This window comes from Oncorhynchus keta, chromosome 4, assembly GCF_023373465.1.
Source record: "Oncorhynchus keta strain PuntledgeMale-10-30-2019 chromosome 4, Oket_V2, whole genome shotgun sequence".
Taxonomy (NCBI): domain Eukaryota; kingdom Metazoa; phylum Chordata; class Actinopteri; order Salmoniformes; family Salmonidae; genus Oncorhynchus; species Oncorhynchus keta.
Window position 1 is genome coordinate 58,832,550 of NC_068424.1, and position 18,003 is coordinate 58,850,552.

General features: G+C 43.5%; 1 protein-coding gene across 3 annotated transcripts in view; it reads left to right on the forward strand.

The window, feature by feature from the left end:
- Positions 1 to 18,003, forward strand: part of si:dkey-237h12.3 (teneurin-3) — a 161,894-nt gene that overhangs the window by 55,848 nt on the left and 88,043 nt on the right. The gene's annotated exons all lie outside the window — the stretch shown is intronic.

Consider the following 18,003-nt stretch of genomic DNA (forward strand, 5'->3'; position numbering starts at 1 on the left):
TAACCCAGATTAACATTCCAACTAACCCTGCATGTATTGAATGCCTTAACCCAGATGAACATTCCAACAAACCTTGCATGTATTGAATGCCTTAACCCAGATTAACATTCCAACTAACCCTGCATGTATTGAATGCCTTAACCCAGATGAACGTTCCAAACAATCCTCCTCATCATGTAGACATGACATATTGTCAATAAAATAAGTTTTATTGGCCCTAATCTATAGCCAATATAGACCTCGATGCACTGAGTTATGCCTTGCGGAAAAACAGGTCTTATGGTCATATGTTATTTACTTCTTTCTGCCGGAATTGAGGAGATATTGTCAGTCACATCAGTACTCACCATCCTCTGCTAGGTGTAGTGCATATCTGCTCTCCATAGCATTCTAAATCTGGCTAGGTATGGTGCATCTCCGCTCTCTATAGCATTCTGAACCTGTCTTGGTGTAGTGCATCTCTGCTCTCCACAGCATTCTAAACCTGGCTAGGTGTAGTGCATCTCTGCTCTCCACAGCATTCTAAACCTGGCTAGGTGTAGTGCATCTCTGCTCTCCACAGCATTCTAAACCTGGCTAGGTGTAGTGCATCTCTGCTCTCCACAGCATTCTAAACCTGGCTAGGTGTAGTGCATCTCTGCTCTCCACAGCATTCTAAACCTGGCTAGGTGTAGTGCATCTCTGCTCTCCACAGCATTCTAAACCTGGCTAGGTGTAGTGCGTCTCTGCTCTCCACAGCATTCTAAACCTGGCTAGGTGTAGTGCATCTCTGCTCTCCGCAGCATTCTAAACCTGGCTAGGTGTAGTGCATCTCTGCTCTCCGCAGCATTCTAAACCTGGCTAGGTGTAGTGCATCTCTGCTCTCCGCAGCATTCTAAACCTGGCTAGGTGTAGTGCATCTCTGCTCTCCGCAGCATTCTAAACCTGGCTAGGTGTAGTGCATCTCTGCTCTCCTCAGCATTCTAAGCCTGGCTAGGTGTGGTGCATCTCTGCTCTCCACAGCATTCTAAACCTGGCTAGGTGTAGTGCATCTCTGCTCTCCACAGCATTCTAAACCTGGCTAGGTGTAGTGCATCTCTGCTTTCCACAGCATTCTAAACCTGGCTAGGTGTAGTGCATCTCTGCTCTCCACAGCATTCTAAACCTGGCTAGGTGTAGTGCATCTCTGCTCTCCGCAGCATTCTAAACCTGGCTAGGTGTAGTGCATCTCTGCTCTCCGCAGCATTCTAAACCTGGCTAGGTGTAGTGCATCTCTGCTCTCCGCAGCATTCTAAACCTGGCTAGGTGTAGTGCATCTCTGCTCTCCTCAGCATTCTAAGCCTGGCTAGGTGTAGTGCATCTCTGCTCTCCACAGCATTCTAAACCTGGCTAGGTGTGGTGCATCTCTGCTCTCCGCAGCATTCTAAACCTGGCTAGGTGTGGTGCATCTCTGCTCTCCACAGCATTCTAAACCTGGCTAGGTGTAGTGCATCTCTGCTCTCCACAGCATTCTAAACCTGGCTAGGTGTAGTGCATCTCTGCTCTCCACAGCATTCTAAACCTGGCTAGGTGTGGTGCATCTCTGCTCTCCACAGCATTCTAAACCTGGCTAGGTGTGGTGCATCTCTGCTCTCCACAGCATTCTAAACCTGGCTAGGTGTAGTGCATCTCTGCTCTCCACAGCATTCTAAACCTGGCTAGGTGTAGTGCATCTCTGCTCTCCACAGCATTCTAAACCTGGCTAGGTGTGGTGCATCTCTGCTCTCCACAGCATTCTAAACCTGGCTAGGTGTGGTGCATCTCTGCTCTCCACAGCATTCTAAACCTGGCTAGGTGTAGTGCATCTCTGCTCTCCACAGCATTCTAAACCTGGCTAGGTGTAGTGCATCTCTGCTCTCCACAGCATTCTAAACCTGGCTAGGTGTGGTGCATCTCTGCTCTCCACAGCATTCTAAACCTGGCTAGGTGTAGTGCATCTCTGCTCTCCACAGCATTCTAAACCTGGCTAGGTGTAGTGCATCTCTGCTCTCCACAGCATTCTAAACCTGGCTAGGTGTAGTGCATCTCTGCTCTCCACAGCATTCTAAACCTGGCTAGGTGTGGTGCATCTCTGCTCTCCACAGCATTCTAAACCTGGTTCGTTATCTGTTCTGTTGTTGTTCCATACATTTTAGTTGATCCTCCTCCCCTGTCACTCCTAGCTCGCTCAGTCTTGTGTTAAAAAGATGTCTGCTATCAACACCCTGTACTCCTCTACAGTAGCGGACAGGAGTTTTCCCCAAAAAATACAGGAAAAGTGGCTAAAAAGGCATTAGAAAAAAGCTTATGTCGGCATTATTGGTCAAGGTCAAATTAAACCTCTGGATCAAAGAAGTGATTCTAGAGTGTTGGCTATGGAATTCCAACTATATCAGTAAAGCTTTTGTTGACAGAGTATAACAAACCCTATAGCCATACAGTATGTATTCTGCCAGGAACCTTCCAGCTGCTCCTCTCGAAGCCGATAACTGATCGTTTCACAGAACCATATGTGGCCATTTTCTAATTTTCTAATCTTCTCTAATCACTTTTTCTCCTGTGAGCTTTCTTCTCACTTTCCATTGTGTATTTTTGTCATAATAGTCCATATTCAGATTAGTAGTATATTTCAGTCTTAGGAAACACAGCAGGGGTGTCTACATGTCCCAGGCTTCACCTCCCACTGCTAGTGGGTGAAATAGGAAGAGGACATATCGTAATAGCTCACTTGAAATAGCACTTGTTGATTATGTGATTTCCTTATCTAATTGGTGCAAACAAGAGTAGATTGAGTGAAAGATTAGCATAGTGTCTTGAATTGCAAATATGGTCTTAAATAAATCACTTACACTGTATAATGATAGAGAAATTAAGTGGGATGAGTGGTGAAATAAGTGCTGTTTTATTTTTTGTTCTGGAGTGGATTGTTGTGAGTAGGTTGTGACCTGTTGTCTAGAAAATACTCCTTCTCTTTCTCGGCCCTGTGGCAAATTCAAAAGACTCCATTATACTGTATTATGAGTAGTTCAGAACTTGATATGCACCAGGATGAGAAGATGGTTTGCTAGAATGTTAATAGATATCGGCCGGTATGATTAATATCTAATGGCTGACGGTATAATTAATATCTAATAGCTTCCGGTTTGATTCATAGCTAATGACTGCCGGTATGATTCATATCTAATGGCTGCCGGTATGATTCATAGATAATGGCTGTCGGTATGATTCATAGCTAATAGTTGCCGGTATAATTCATAGCTAATAGTTGCCGGTATGATTAATAGCTAATGACTGCCGGTATTATTCATAGCTAATGGCTGCCGGTGTGATTCATAACTAATGGCTGCTGGTATGATTCATAGCTAATAGTTGCCGGTATGATTAATAGCTAACGACTGCCGGTATTATTCATAGCTAATGGCTGCCGGTGTGATTCATAACTAATGGCTGCTGGTATGATTCATAGCTAATGGTTGCCGGTATGATTCATAGCTAATTGTTGCCGGTATGATTCATAGCTAATGTCTGTGAAATTATTCATAGCTAATGGCTGTCGGTATGATTCACAGCCAGTAGTTGCCTGTATGATTCATAGCTAATGACCTCCGGTGTGATTCATAACTAATGGCTGCCGGTATGATTCATAGCTAATGACCTCCGGTGTGATTCATAACTAATGGCTGCCGGTATGATTCATAGCTAATAGTTGCCGGTATTATTCATATCTAATGGCTGCCGGTACGATTCATAGCTAATGGCTGTCGGTATGATTCATAGCTAATAGTTGCCGGTATAATTCATAGCTAATAGTTGCCAGTATGATTAATAGCTAATGACTGCCTGTATGATTTATATCTAATGACTGCCGGTATTATTCATAGCTAATGACTGCCGGTATGATTCATAGCTAATTGTTGCCGGTATGATTCATAGCTAATGTCTGTTGAAATTATTCATAGCTAATGGCTGTCGATATGATTCATAGCTAATAGTTGCCTGTATGATTCATAGCTAATGACTGCCAGTATGATTTATAGCTAATGGATGCCGGTAAGATTCATAGCTAATAGTTGCCGGTATGATTCATATCTAATGGCTGCCGGTATTATTCATAGCTAATAGTTGCCGGTATGATTAATAGCTAATATTTGCCAGTATGATTAATAGCTAATGACTGCCGGTATTATTCATAGCTAATGGCTGCCGGTGTGATTCATAACTAATTGTTGCCGGTATGATTCATAGCTAATGGCTGTTGATATGATTCATAGCTAATGGCTGTCGGTATGATTCATAGCTAATAGTTGCCGGTATGATTCATAGCTAATAGTTGCCTGTATGATTCATAGCTAATGACTGCCTGTATGATTTATAGCTAATGACTGCCGGTATGATACATAGCTAATGGCTACCGGTATGATTCCTAACTAATGGCTGTCATTATGCTTCATGTCATTGTTGACCCAAAAGTTGTTTCTGCATATTAGCACTGTAAGTGTATGGAAGCCATGGACATGTAATGCAGTGTTTTCAGCCCACTTGCTTGTCTGTTGTATCATTCTCGCTATCCCTATTCTGTTAGCACTCTCCTAGCATCCACACATGTGCTTTACTGCACCAGCAGGTAAACTGGCCATACCACTGAGAGTCACTTCTGGCTATAATTCATAGAAAAGCTTTTTAAAGGCACAATATGTAATCTCCACAGCCTAACCCTGACGACTTTGTGGTGCATGCAAGACCATCCATGCAATACTTGAAGCTCATGTTTGGAAGATTGTCCAAATCCTGTCGAACAGTTCTGAACTACTGCTCCTCTAGTGGTATAGTATCATTAGGTGTTCAATGAAAATATCTGCAGTATAATGTTTTTATTTAGTTCATATATTAGTCCATATTCTCAACTGATTCATCAATTAGTAATTTTGTATTTAGTCCTTACACTCAAGTGATGAGCACAGATTTAAAATGACCTAGACTCCACCAAAACTAACATGAGGAAAAACATGTATCTACAACCTATGCTGTATCCACAATTCTCTGGAATCTAGTGGAGGGTTTACATGTAAGAGTGGGATGGATGCCTCTTGGAGACAACATTAAGGTGAAAAATCAATAGCTGCCAAACAAAGTGAAATGTTAGGTTTAGTCTGATACATGACAGATACCGCCTAGGCTGATTTGTCTTCAGTGAATCAAGGCTGGATCAGTTGATGCCTGTCTGCTGTTGTCAGTTACCACTGCATTAGACACGTTTGGAGGACAGTAAGTCTGGCTGGTCCTGCTATTGAGTTACCATAATAGCCAATGAAAAAAAAGGTTTCTTCAGAATTAAGGGCTGTTACACAGCAGCTTAACTTACCAGCCAATTTCACTAATGAATTTGGTAGTAACGACTACTGCCACAGAAGGTATTCATGAAGTGGATGGTGGTTTCAATAAGTGTGTTGTGTGCGGGATTAATCTCAAAGACAAAATCTCAAATACAAATAAAGTTGAGATACATGCACTTATCTGACGTTGATGCATACACCATGCATTGATAACAATTAGGGCTGTGAATTGCCAGGAGAAATGCGATTTATCAACATACACCGATACAATATGTATTGTGATTCTCATGATTCTATATATTGCGATTGAATACTGTCCTTTTACTGCAATTTTATGTTCCAAACATATTGCTCACTATATGTCTGCAGCAGAGAGACAAGAGAGAGCATTAGAAAACCAGTTAGATCAGTCATGGAAATAAAAGTGCTGTAAACATGTTGGCTCATTATTTAAAAAGATAGAGTAATTTTCATCCTATAGATTGTTCTCCATCGATTTTTTTCTCTCCCCATCACTTAAAAAATTAAAATTAAAATGTTTTCAGTTATGTTCCCTGGTTTCAAAATAGAATTGGTATGAAAGTGTCTAGGCCCGCTTAATGATACGGTCAGCTAAGTCTTCCTGTACTCTGAAGCAAACAAACAAGCAATTTCTATATATTTTTACTGATCGATAGAATCCCCAAACAACGAATAGCTTTGATCATATGTTTCAACCGGGAAGGTTCTATGCATCATGTTGTGCACTTGGAGTTGGCTTAGTTGCCTCAGCAAATCAAGACTGCATATTTTACTTTCTAGCCCTGAGCATATGCAATGTTCAAGACTCTGCCAGTGTCCTCTGCATGGAGCCTGGGGCCATATCATAGTGCTGATTGTGCAGGCTGGATCATTAGAGGGTACACTGGTTGCTGTACATGGGATGCTGAGAGGGGGATAGGGAGAGAGGGTTAGGGAGAGAGGGATAGGGAGAGGGGGATAGAGAGAGGGATAGGGAGAGAGGGATAGGGATAGAGGGATAGGGAGAGAGGGATAGGGATAGAGGGATAGGGAGAGAGGGATGGGGAGAGAGGGATAGGGAGAGAGGGATAGGGAGAGAGGGATAGGGAGAGAGGGATAGGGATAGAGGGATAGGGAGAGAGGGATAGGGAGAGAGGGATAGGGAGAGGGGGATAGAGAGAGGGATAGGGAGAGAGGGATAGGGATAGAGGGATAGGGAGAGAGGGATGGGGAGAGAGGGATAGGGAGAGAGGGATAGGGATAGAGGGATAGGGAGAGAGGGATGGGGAGAGAGGGATAGGGATAGAGGGATAGGGAGAGAGGGATAGCGATAGAGGGATAGGGAGAGAGGGATGGGGAGAGAGGGATAGGGAGAGAGGGATAGGGAGAGAGGGATAGGGAGAGAGGGATAGGGAGACAGGGATAGAGATAGAGGGATAGGGAGAGGGGGATAGGGATAGAGGGATAGGGATAGAGGGATAGGGAGAGAGGGATGGGGAGAGAGGGATAGGGAGAGAGGGATAGGGATAGAGGGATAGGGAGAGAGGGATGGGGAGAGAGGGATAGGGATAGAGGGATAGGGAGAGAGGGATAGCGATAGAGGGATAGGGAGAGAGGGATAGGGAGAGGGGGATAGAGAGAGGGATAGGGAGAGAGGGATGGGGAGAGAGGTATAGGGAGAGAGGGATAGGGAGAGAGGGATAGAGATAGAGGGATAGGGAGAGGGGGATAGGGATAGAGGGATAGGGATAGAGGGATAGGGAGAGGGGGATAGGGATAGAGGGATAGGGAGAGAGGGATGGGGAGAGAGGGATAGGGAGAGAGGGATAGGGATAGAGGGATAGGGAGAGAGGGATGGGGAGAGAGGGATAGGGATAGAGGGATAGGGAGAGAGGGATAGCGATAGAGGGATAGGGAGAGAGGGATAGGGAGAGGGGGATAGAGAGGGGGATAGGGAGAGAGGGATGGGGAGAGAGGGATAGGGAGAGAGGGATGGGGAGAGAGGGATAGGGAGAGAGGGATAGGGATAGAGGGATAGGGAGAGAGGGATGGGGAGAGAGGGATAGGGATAGAGGGATAGGGAGAGAGGGATAGCGATAGAGGGATAGGGAGAGAGGGATAGGGAGAGGGGGATAGAGAGAGGGATAGGGAGAGAGGGATGGGGAGAGAGGTATAGGGAGAGAGGGATAGGGAGAGAGGGATAGAGATAGAGGGATAGGGAGAGGGGGATAGGGATAGAGGGATAGGGATAGAGGGATAGGGAGAGGGGATAGGGATAGAGGGATAGGGATAGAGGGATAGGGATAGAGGGATAGGGATAGAGGGATAGGGAGAGGGGGATAGGGATAGAGGGATAGGGATAGAGGGATAGGGATAGAGGGATAGGGAGAGGGGGATAGGGATAGAGGGATAGGGATAGAGGGATAGGGAGAGAGGGATAGGGAGAGAGGGATAGGGATAGAGGGATAGGGAGAGAGGGATGGGGAGAGAGGGAGAGGGAGAGGGGGAGAGAGGGAGAGGGGGATAGGGATACAGGGATAGGGAGAGAGGGATGGGGAGAGAGGGAGAGGGAGAGGGATAGGGAGAGGGGGGATAGGGATAGAGAGAGGGGGATAGGGAGAGGGGGATAGGGAGAGCGAGAGGGGGATAGGGATAGAGGGATAGGGAGAGAGGGATAGGGATAGAGATGGTATGAAGAAAGATTGGAAAACATCAGGAAGTCCAAACTGGTTGGTTGGTGGGTTCTTGTGGTGTGTGTGTTCATGGTGCTTAGATGTGTGCATTCATGTGCATTTGTGTATGAATGTGGGGGAGAGGATCAATGTTGTGGAAAATAACTGCCTCCCCTGGAAGAGCCATATCCTTGGCTTTGAATTATTCTAGAATGCCCTGGTCTGTGTCAAACAGCACTGTAACGGTAGGATATCAATTTATAGCCTTGGCCTTATAAACCTTCCCTTAGAAAGCAGGATGTCAGCCACTACAATGTCACAATAGAACTGGGAATAATACTGGACAGTGGGGTATCATATTATTTTGGAAGCACTGGTGTCAGATTATGTCTCGACCTCCGAGCCATCGTTTATCTCTAAAGCAGAGAGTAATGCTGGTCTCAGGATTTGCAGTGAAGCATTGTCTGTAGATAGCGATTGCAGCTATGCCATTGTTAGTCAATTTGTTGGGTTCTTCTGAGGAAGTACAGGGCCTATAGAAAGTCTACGTTCCCTTGAATCTTTTTTGTTGTTGTTGCGTTACAAAGTGGGATTGAAATAGATTTCAGTAATTAATCTATAAGAGCGTCTGCTAAATGACTTAAATGTAAATGTAAATGTAAAATACTCCATGATGTCAAAGTGAAAAGAAAGTTATTTATTTTTTATAACTAAAATATAGTCGTTGCATAAGTATTCCCTCCTTTTTTTAGGCAAGCCTAAATTAGTTCTGAAGTCAAATTTGGCTTAACAAATCACATAATAAGTTATATGGACTCACTCTGTGTGAAATAAAATGGGTTGACATTATTTTAAACCCCTACCCCTTCCTCTGTCCCCCATAGGTACAACATCTTTAAGGTCCCTCAGTCAAGTACTGAATTTCAAGCACAGCTTCAAATATCCGAAAGCCTCTTATAGAAGGGCAGTGATTGGTAGATGTGTAGAAATAGCAAATCAGACATTGAATATCTATTTAAGCATGGTCAAGTTTATAATTATGCTGTGGATTATTTATTACACCACTCAGAAACATCAAAGATACAGTCGTCCTTCTGAACTGTACATTTTTGGCCTAAATGCAAAGCCCTGTTTGGGGCAAATGCAAGACAACACATCACTGAGTAACTGCGTCCTTATTTTCAAGCATGGTGGTGGCTGCATCATGGTATACATATACTTGACATCAGCAAAGGCTGGGGAGTTTTTCAGAATGAAAAGAAACGGCAAACTCCTAGAGAAAAACCTGCTTCAGGAATTCACCTTTCAGTTGGACAATAACCTACAACACAAGGCCAAATCTACAGTGGATATGCTTACCAAGAAAACAGTGAATGTTCCTGAGTGGCAAAGTTACAGTTTTGACATAAATCTGCTCGAAAATGTATTCCAATACTTAACAATTGCTGTCTAGTCATAATCCCCACAGAGCTTGAAGAATTTTGAAAAGAATAGTGGGCAAACATTGGACAATACAGGTGTGTGAAGCACTTATGAGACTTACCCAAGAAGACACAGCTGTAATCACTGCCAAAGGTGTTTCTAACATGTATTGACTCAGGGGGATGAATACTTACACTATCTAATCAAGGTACATTAGTGTTTTATTTTTCATTAATACAAAAAAAATAGAGTATTTTGAGTATTTTGTGAAGATCTTTGACAAAAAATGACAAATCCATTTTAATCGAACTTTGTAACACAACTAATATAAATCCAAGGGGGTGTAGACGTTCTATAGGCCCTATAGCTGTATTTCAGTCCACATATTGCTCATTTAAAGAGTGCCTTTGTTACGTAGTCCATTAGAAAAATGAATCAGCTGAAAGTGGAAACATGTCAAGTTGTAAACAAAATACTTTCCATTATTTGTGAAGGGAATGCTTTCCCCTTTTTAACTGTTGACAGGTCTCTTCTCTATCCCTTTGAACAGTGTTTCGCTCGGGAAATGCAATTATAGCAACCATTGTGACAGCTATTAGAACCCCAAATGGCCTGTTTTTCCTGGTTCCATTTGCTCAAGTGATTTGGAAGGTGTGGCCTAAGTGAACAAGAGGCATATCAATAGTCCACCTGACAGGGTTGAATTGCAGCACTAAAGACACTGGAGGACGCCATTAGAGCCTAAAACATTTTTTTGAAAAGAGAAATGACTGATTGTTTTGAAGGTGTTTACAGTTGAAGTATCTTCACCTATTCCAGGCAGGCAGCCTCATACCTTTTTGAATGGGTAATTTTGAAGCGACCAGAAAATAATGCTGTGGCGGAGGTTTGACCAATGAGCCTTACAAACCGACAGTATATAATATGTTCAATAGGGGCAATGCTACAATCAATATCATTTCTGGAGCCACTCCTTTGCCAGCCTCCACTAGGCCCCAACTCTCAACCAGGATTCATTTCCTGCTGCCGTCTGCCCATCACCATGACAACACAAGGCAGTCATACTGACTAATAGCACTACCTATCCAGGTCAAGACAGTCTTTTTGATGAAGAAAAGGTCTTGGCACCTGGTTGAGCCCGTAATGCTGGCAGGACAAATTGGCTGTCTAATGTTTGGGTAATGACACCTAGAGCTGTTTTTCATCTCCTGTCCATCTCCTGTCCATCTCCTGTCCATCATGTGTCACATCACATGTTATGCTTCTTCTCTGTTGAATGGCAGGGTTATTAGGATCATCTGAATCTAAGATGAAAAACATTGTTATTTATTTATCCTTTAAAATAATCTTAAACATTTTCTGACACTAGCTATCTTTTCATCCAATTGGCGACAGATTTTCAAGCGAATATTCTAAAATCCGCATAAAGACAATATGCACATTTTCCCACCAGTGGTGTGTTTCCACCGAACGGACTTGTTGCAGATAAAAATCAGTGCATAATGACTCTTGTCTTGGGACCTGCGCTCTAGCCAACACTTTGCAGATACAGTGCGGGTAGGCTGTGCAGGTAGGCTAGTCTACAATGATGAGATTATTATTTGTCAAATGGCAGTCAAGCATCGATCAGAATAATAACCTCAATATTTTTTGGAAAGGAGCATCAAGATCACTGTGCACTTTCACCACCCTCTAAAGTTCTTAACTTATTTAGTCTGTAGCCCAATAAACTGCTGTCACGCCCTGACCTTAAAGAGCCTTTTTATTACTCTATTTGGTTAGGTCAGGGTGTGATTTGGGTGGGCATTCTAGTTTTTCTATTTCTTTGTTGGCCGGGTATGGTTCCCAATCAGAGGTAGCCCTGACCTTAGTATTCTTTGTTTTCTTTATTATTTTGGTTAGGTCATGGTGTGACATGGGTGATATGTGTGTTTTTGTCTCTTTCTAGGGTGTTTGTACTGTCTAGTTTTTTTTTTGATTTATGGGGTTGTTTCATCTAGGTGTTTATTGTTGTCTCTGATTGGGAACCATATTTAGGCAGCCATCTTCTTTGGGTATTTCGTGGGTTATTGTCTAGCCCAGTGCGGTCTATTCCACCTCGCCGCACTGGCCTGGCTACGGGGAGTATTCAACCAGGTAAGGTTGGGCAGGCTCGGTGCTCCAGATCTTCAGTGCGCCTTCTTGGTCCGGTCTATCCGGTGCCATCTCCACGCACCAGCCCTCCGGTGGCAGCTCCCCGCACCGGGCTTCCTGTGCGTCGCCAGAGCTTAGTTCTCCCTGTTCCTCCTCCCCGCACTCGCACTGAGGTGCGTGTCCTCGGCCCAGTACCACCAGTGCCGGCACCACGCACCAGGCCTACAGTGCGCCTCGTCTGTCCTGAGCTGCTAGAGTCTCCCGTCTGTCCTGAGCTGCTAGAGTCTCCCATCTGTCCTGAGCTGCTAGAGTCTCCCGTCTGTCCTGAGCTGCTAGAGTCTCCCGTCTGTCCTGAGCTGCTAGAGTCTCCCGTCTGTCCTGAGCTGCTAGAGTCTCCCGTCTGTCCTGAGCTGCTAGAGCCGCCAGTCTGTCCTGAGCCGTCAGAGCCACCAGTCTGTCCTGAGCCGTCAGTCAGCCAGGACCTGCCAGAGCCGTCAGACAGCCAGGACCTGCAAGAGCCGTCAGCCAGCAAGGAGCTGCCAGAGCCGTCAGCCAGCCAGGAGCTGCCAGAGCCATCAGCCAGACAGGAGCTGCCAGAGCCATCAGCCAGCCAGGAGCTGCCAGAGCCGTTAGCCAGCCAGGTACTGCCAGAGCCATCAGCCAGCCAGGAGCTGCCAGAGCCGTCAGCCAGCCAGGAGCTGCCAGAGCAGTGAGCCAGCCAGGAGCTGCCAGAGCCGTCAGTCAGTCCGGAGCTACCCTTCAGTCCGGAGCTGTCCCTCAGTCCAGAGCTGCCCCTCAGTCCGGAGCTACCCTTCAGTCCTGAGCTACCCCTCAGTCCTGAGCTACCCCTCAGTCCTGAGCTACCCTTCAGTCCTGAGCTGCCCCTCAGTCCCGAGCTGCCCCTCAGTCTGGAGCTGCCCCTCAGTCCGGAGCTGCCCCTCAGTTTTGTGGGGCCCTTTAGTAGGGTTGGCAGTCTTAGGTTGATGGCGAGGGTCGCCGTTCCTAGGAGGCCACAAAAGCGGACTAAGACTATGGTGGAGTGGGGTCCACGTCCAGCACCCGAGCCGCCGCCGTGAAAGAGGCCCACCTGGATCCCCCCTTTAGATTAGGTTTTTGCAGCCGGACTCCACACCTTTGTGGGGGGGTACTGTCACGCCAGGGTGTGACATGGGTGATATGTGTTTTTTCTAGGGTGTTTGTACTGTTTAGGGTTTTTGGAAATGTATGGGGTTGTTTTCATCTAGGTCTTTATGTTGGTCTATGGTTGCCTAGATTGGTTCTCAATTAGAGGCAGGTGTTTATCTTTGTCTCTGATTGGGAACCATATTTAGGCAGCCATCTTCTTTGGGTATTTCGTGGGTTATAGTCTGTGTCACATTCGTTTTGTTGTTTTTGTTTAAAGTGTTCTTTGTGTTTTTCGTCATTCAATAAAATAATGGATTCACACCACGCTGCGCTTTGGTCCACTCCATACGACGATCGTGACACAGCTGTCTATCGTTGTCTCTGATTGGGGATCATACTTAGGCAGTCTTTTTCCACCTTAGGTTTGTGGGATCTTGTTTGTGTGTAGTTGCGTTCTCTACTGTATATAGCGTCACGTTCGGCTGTAGGTTGTTATTTTTGTTTCTTGTTCATCTAATAAAATTATGTACGCTTACCACACTGCATCGTGGTCCAATCCATCTCTAAACGATCGTAACAACTGCATGCTTTCCTGAGTTGCAGTGGAAAGACCTTACACCATATTGTCGCGTGACTCCAAGTTTACTTCAATATGATGGTTTTTATATCAATATTTGCGCAGTAAGGTGTTTCCACTGCCATTTCTCACATAATTCATTGTTCCAAAACGTCCGGTTTCCATCACAGCTGTCATGATTTTATGTTATTCGGTATGACTTTACTCGCATAAGAACTGTGGATGGAAACATGGTTACTGAGATAATAGCTGTCAACATGAGACTAACAGCTTGCTAGTTGGCTTATCCCAGCTACTTATGAATAACTACAACTTGTAATTGCAATACATGTCTGTAGCAACAGCTAGTAGTGATGATTGTTTTGGTGATCTGTAAGTTGTCATGTTTCGTCGGGGAGACAGGGAGACCTACTGAAGTATGTTATTGAATGTTCAACATTTCATCATGATGACCATGTTTATAATCATTATAGTATCTTTCTTTACACCCTCATACTAATAATTATGTCATATTGAAATGTTACCCTGGCCTTCTGTAGTGAGATGAATTGGGGGGGGTGTAAGAGTTCTTTGATGTGATGAGAAGCTGGGTAAGGAGAGGGCTGGTGTGTTTGACAGGGTAAGGTAGGAGGAAGTTTGTGGGAATTCAAAAGGAGCTCCCCTGAACCTCAGGCCCTTATAGTTCAAAGATACAACCCTTCTCTTTGCTGAAGAATTTCCTAAAAGTCACCAGGAAGGTGGTTCTAATGGTTCTGTATCCCAGCAGGGTTGACTGCACTCCCCTAGGCCATCCAATATGAGTCTGAGCTGCCGCCTCCACTAGAGAGCTCTGCTAAAGCTAACCGATCGTCCAACCAGAGACAGGATAGTAATACATGCAGCCTGATCACACACTTAAAAGTGATAATTGACACAATAGTGCTCATAGTGACTAAAACAGAAGACTCTGTAAAGAGATTATTCTAGGCTGGGGATGTTCATAATTATTCACTAGCTATGAAATGGTGGATCAAGATCCCTGAACTGACACAATGGAACTTCCTGCTCTTATTTTTTTCAATGGAATGGTGATGATATCCTACAATTTTCATAATGGTGAAGGACTAAATAGTCCAAGTGAATGCTGTTTCATAGCCATTATCAGTTGCTTCCATCACTTAATAGACACTTACGTGTCTGAAGACCTTTGCAGTTTTTGCACATTTTTAAACGCCTTTTACCATTCTGTCCAAGCTTATAGTCCTCAGATTGTTGTTGTTCTGCAAAACAGCTTTTAATTGTCGCCTGGTGCTGTGTCAAATATTGTACTCTGTATTCAGAACCAATGGACTAATCATGAGGAGATATTTCAGAAGAGGGAATACCTGAGAAAGCCATCGAAGCAGACTTTCCAGGGATTGCAAGATAGAGAAAGATCAAGACAAATCCAGCTAACAGCCAAGGCACTCTTAGCCGTTGAGAATGGATCAGACATCGAACAGCAGCTGTACTGATGGATTTTGTAGAGGTTAATGGTAATCGTCTTTAAGAATGTAATGTTCTTAACGAAACCTTAAAACCGCTTGCTTTTTTCACTGACTGATTGTAATCCTAAATTGTGCAACGTGACGATGGGAGTCGAAAGGAAAGTAACACACAAAGACACAAAGAGATGCAAAAACCTGTCGGTCCAATTCCCAAAAGGGTTCCTGATGAATAAGCGCAAACACATTCTTCTAAAAACCAAGAATTAAAAACGCACCAAAGGGAATTCCGCTTTGAGAGACATTATTGTGAAAGCATAGACGCTTCACGGTGTTTGATAGATATCGCAGGCGTCATTAAGATCTGAATGAGGTTGTCGTTTCAGCAGCCAGCATGCAGCATGAATCAAAAAGGGCCTTTAATTAAAGCATCTCGTCTGACGGAGACAATGACACGATGACATTGAGGAGTTATGGAAGGGAGGCATCTGTCTTGATCTGATTTCAAATCATAGCCCCAGAAAACACACAGCTGTTTCATCCCAGGGCTCTTCGCTCTTAAAATATCAGGTTAATTGCCTGTGTTTTGGTGTAAGAGAATGGCAAGCTGTCTCAGAGAATCATTGTTTCACACTCTTGAACACATGCATTCGTGTGCATATCCTCTCACATGCACATGCGAGAACATTTGCACGGCGCTCTCTCTCCCACCACACTCACTGACGCATGGGTGGCAATTAATGATGAAGCACACCGGTGCCAATTGGTTTGATTGCTTACCAGCATCACGGTGCAGTTGACATTGGACTTGATGAGGTGTGGAGATCACATGAGATGTGCAATTACTATCTATTAAATTAATGTAAAGCTGTTGACCTTTATCTCAGCACCAAATACATTTATATAAAGTGAATGTTTAGAAAGTGCAGAAATTCCCACTTCATATATATCTGGCCACCCAATACATGAAATATATATTACCAAAGCAAGATAAATAGTGAAAAAATATGGCATCTCAAATGCTTAGATATTTAGATTTAGATATATTGAGATATGCAGATGGACTCTACCAAGTCGAAGTGTTCTAATTTGTATGTAAAGGGTTATCTTATTTATCAAGTATTCTAATATCCAAGTACAAGAAGATGATTTCATTATGTAATGTAATCATGTTCCCACATAGTCATCCTGTGTGTAACTTGATGGGACAACAACCACTGTAACCAATTGTATCTGTGTCTTCATTAAACCTTGAGGCAGTACAATGAGCCAGTCAATATCTTTGCTAATCTACATTTGACCCCACAAGGTGAACTCATGAAGATAGAGGCATTTCCATAGTTTCAAGATTTTATTGAGCTCAAATTAGATGTTTTGATCATTTACATTAACATACAATTTGGTTGAAAGGGCTGCTACAGTATGATACATACAATATTGTAATAACAATGGATTTGTGTAAAGCTTATCTCAACCTAACTCAAAAGTCCAATAAACATTAACTAGTAGAAATACATCAAACTTTTCTTAACTATAAACCATTGAAAGTGTAGTGTTGTTCCTAACATAGGATATTTCTAGACAAAAGACAATAGACCATTACAGGGTCACCATAGCAGATCAATGTTTCAGACATTTCACCCACAGCTCACACTATGCAATATTCATACAAGCTTATGAAATTATTATTTCAGTATCTGAAAAGTAACTTTGAAGGGTTTTGGATTGTACGTTTTAAGATGGTTAAATGGTTGTCACTTCACATGCTGTTTATGTTGTGTTTGATGTTAGAACATGTGTTTGATGCCATTCATTGGGTGAGTTTTGAGGAATTTGAAACTGAACAAAAGTGTCTGTGCCCTATTAAAACATGTCGGTAACCCTCCTTCCCCTTGAAGACACAATAACATGTATTACACCCTGCTATGGATGTTCCCTCCTGGAACGTCTAACATTGTAGGCCATCATTGTACATAATCATTTGTTCTTAACTGACTTGCCTAGTTAAATAAAGGTTAAAAACATTTTTTTATAAATAATGTATTACTTTTACATGAAAAGTTTGACTATGTTGATTTAACTCATAATGTGACTCAGTACACACAGTATTATAACAATATCTACATAGGTTATAACCCTGAAATAGGACACTGTCATGTCAACTGTTGCCTGCCCTTCCCATAGGCCCCGAGTCCGTAATGAATTATACAGCTGAGAAATAATTCCTGTAGAAAATTATTTCTGAATGACACGCATACATTTCCTCAGCCTTGCGGAAGCGACGTAGGGGTTGTTTGTCAGCTGCTGGAGGTTTGCTTCGTGTTGACAGGTGTGCAGCGAGAGCCAAAGGCACACTGACAGGGACAATTTGCATAGCCACTAAAGAGGCAGCCTCACTGAAACAATGCATGATGTCCTTCAAACAAAGTTGTTATTTTTGGCCTTCACTCTTGTCATATTATTTCAGCACGGTCCATGTTACTGGCCTTAACTTGTCATATTGTTTCTGGGTCTTTCTCTAGGGCTGCCATCAGCGAAATGACAAGTAGAAACATCCGCATACCATTAGGTGACCATTAGGACATCCAGCATGTAACAAGGATTGTGCCAAAATCCAAATTCATATCCAGCTGTTTACCCTATCAAAGCATGCTGTTACTGCAGATGACATAGTTCAAGAAAAGTCCTGACTTTTTCAATTATCTCAAAGATTGCCCTAACCCTTAAAAAACCCACCTCCATTTGGAATTTACAGGAGCAAATCAGAAATGTCAGCATTGTAGGTTTACCTCTTAGCGTTGAAGATGGATAGATAATCACGACGTGTCATTCCGGGGGCCAATTACACAGCTTTGTGTGAAATTGGAAAACCTGTTCTCTGAGCGCTCTAATGGATGTTCTGGTCATTAGTTATTTGAGAGTCTTTTCGGGCTGTAATCAAACGTGAAACATCCTGTTAAGCTCCCATAAAGAAACAGCTGTCTCTATAAATGACCTTCTGGGTTAAAGAACCCAACATTCAGCCAGTTGGTGTTTGCCATAATTATCAATATTTTTTTATTGCTATAGCATCTCATGCATTTGAAGAGCAATTTTAGGTTGCATTTACTTTTCTTGGTTTGTCAGATAACCACAGCTTTATACAGAACACAATCACCAGTTTATTGCAAGCAGCTCCCCCGCAAGATAGTAGCAACCCAATGCAATGGCAAGCAGGTGTACTATACTTCTTTGGTTTTACATTCAGGTGTTCTCATATGTGCTTACAGTCTATTTCTGTT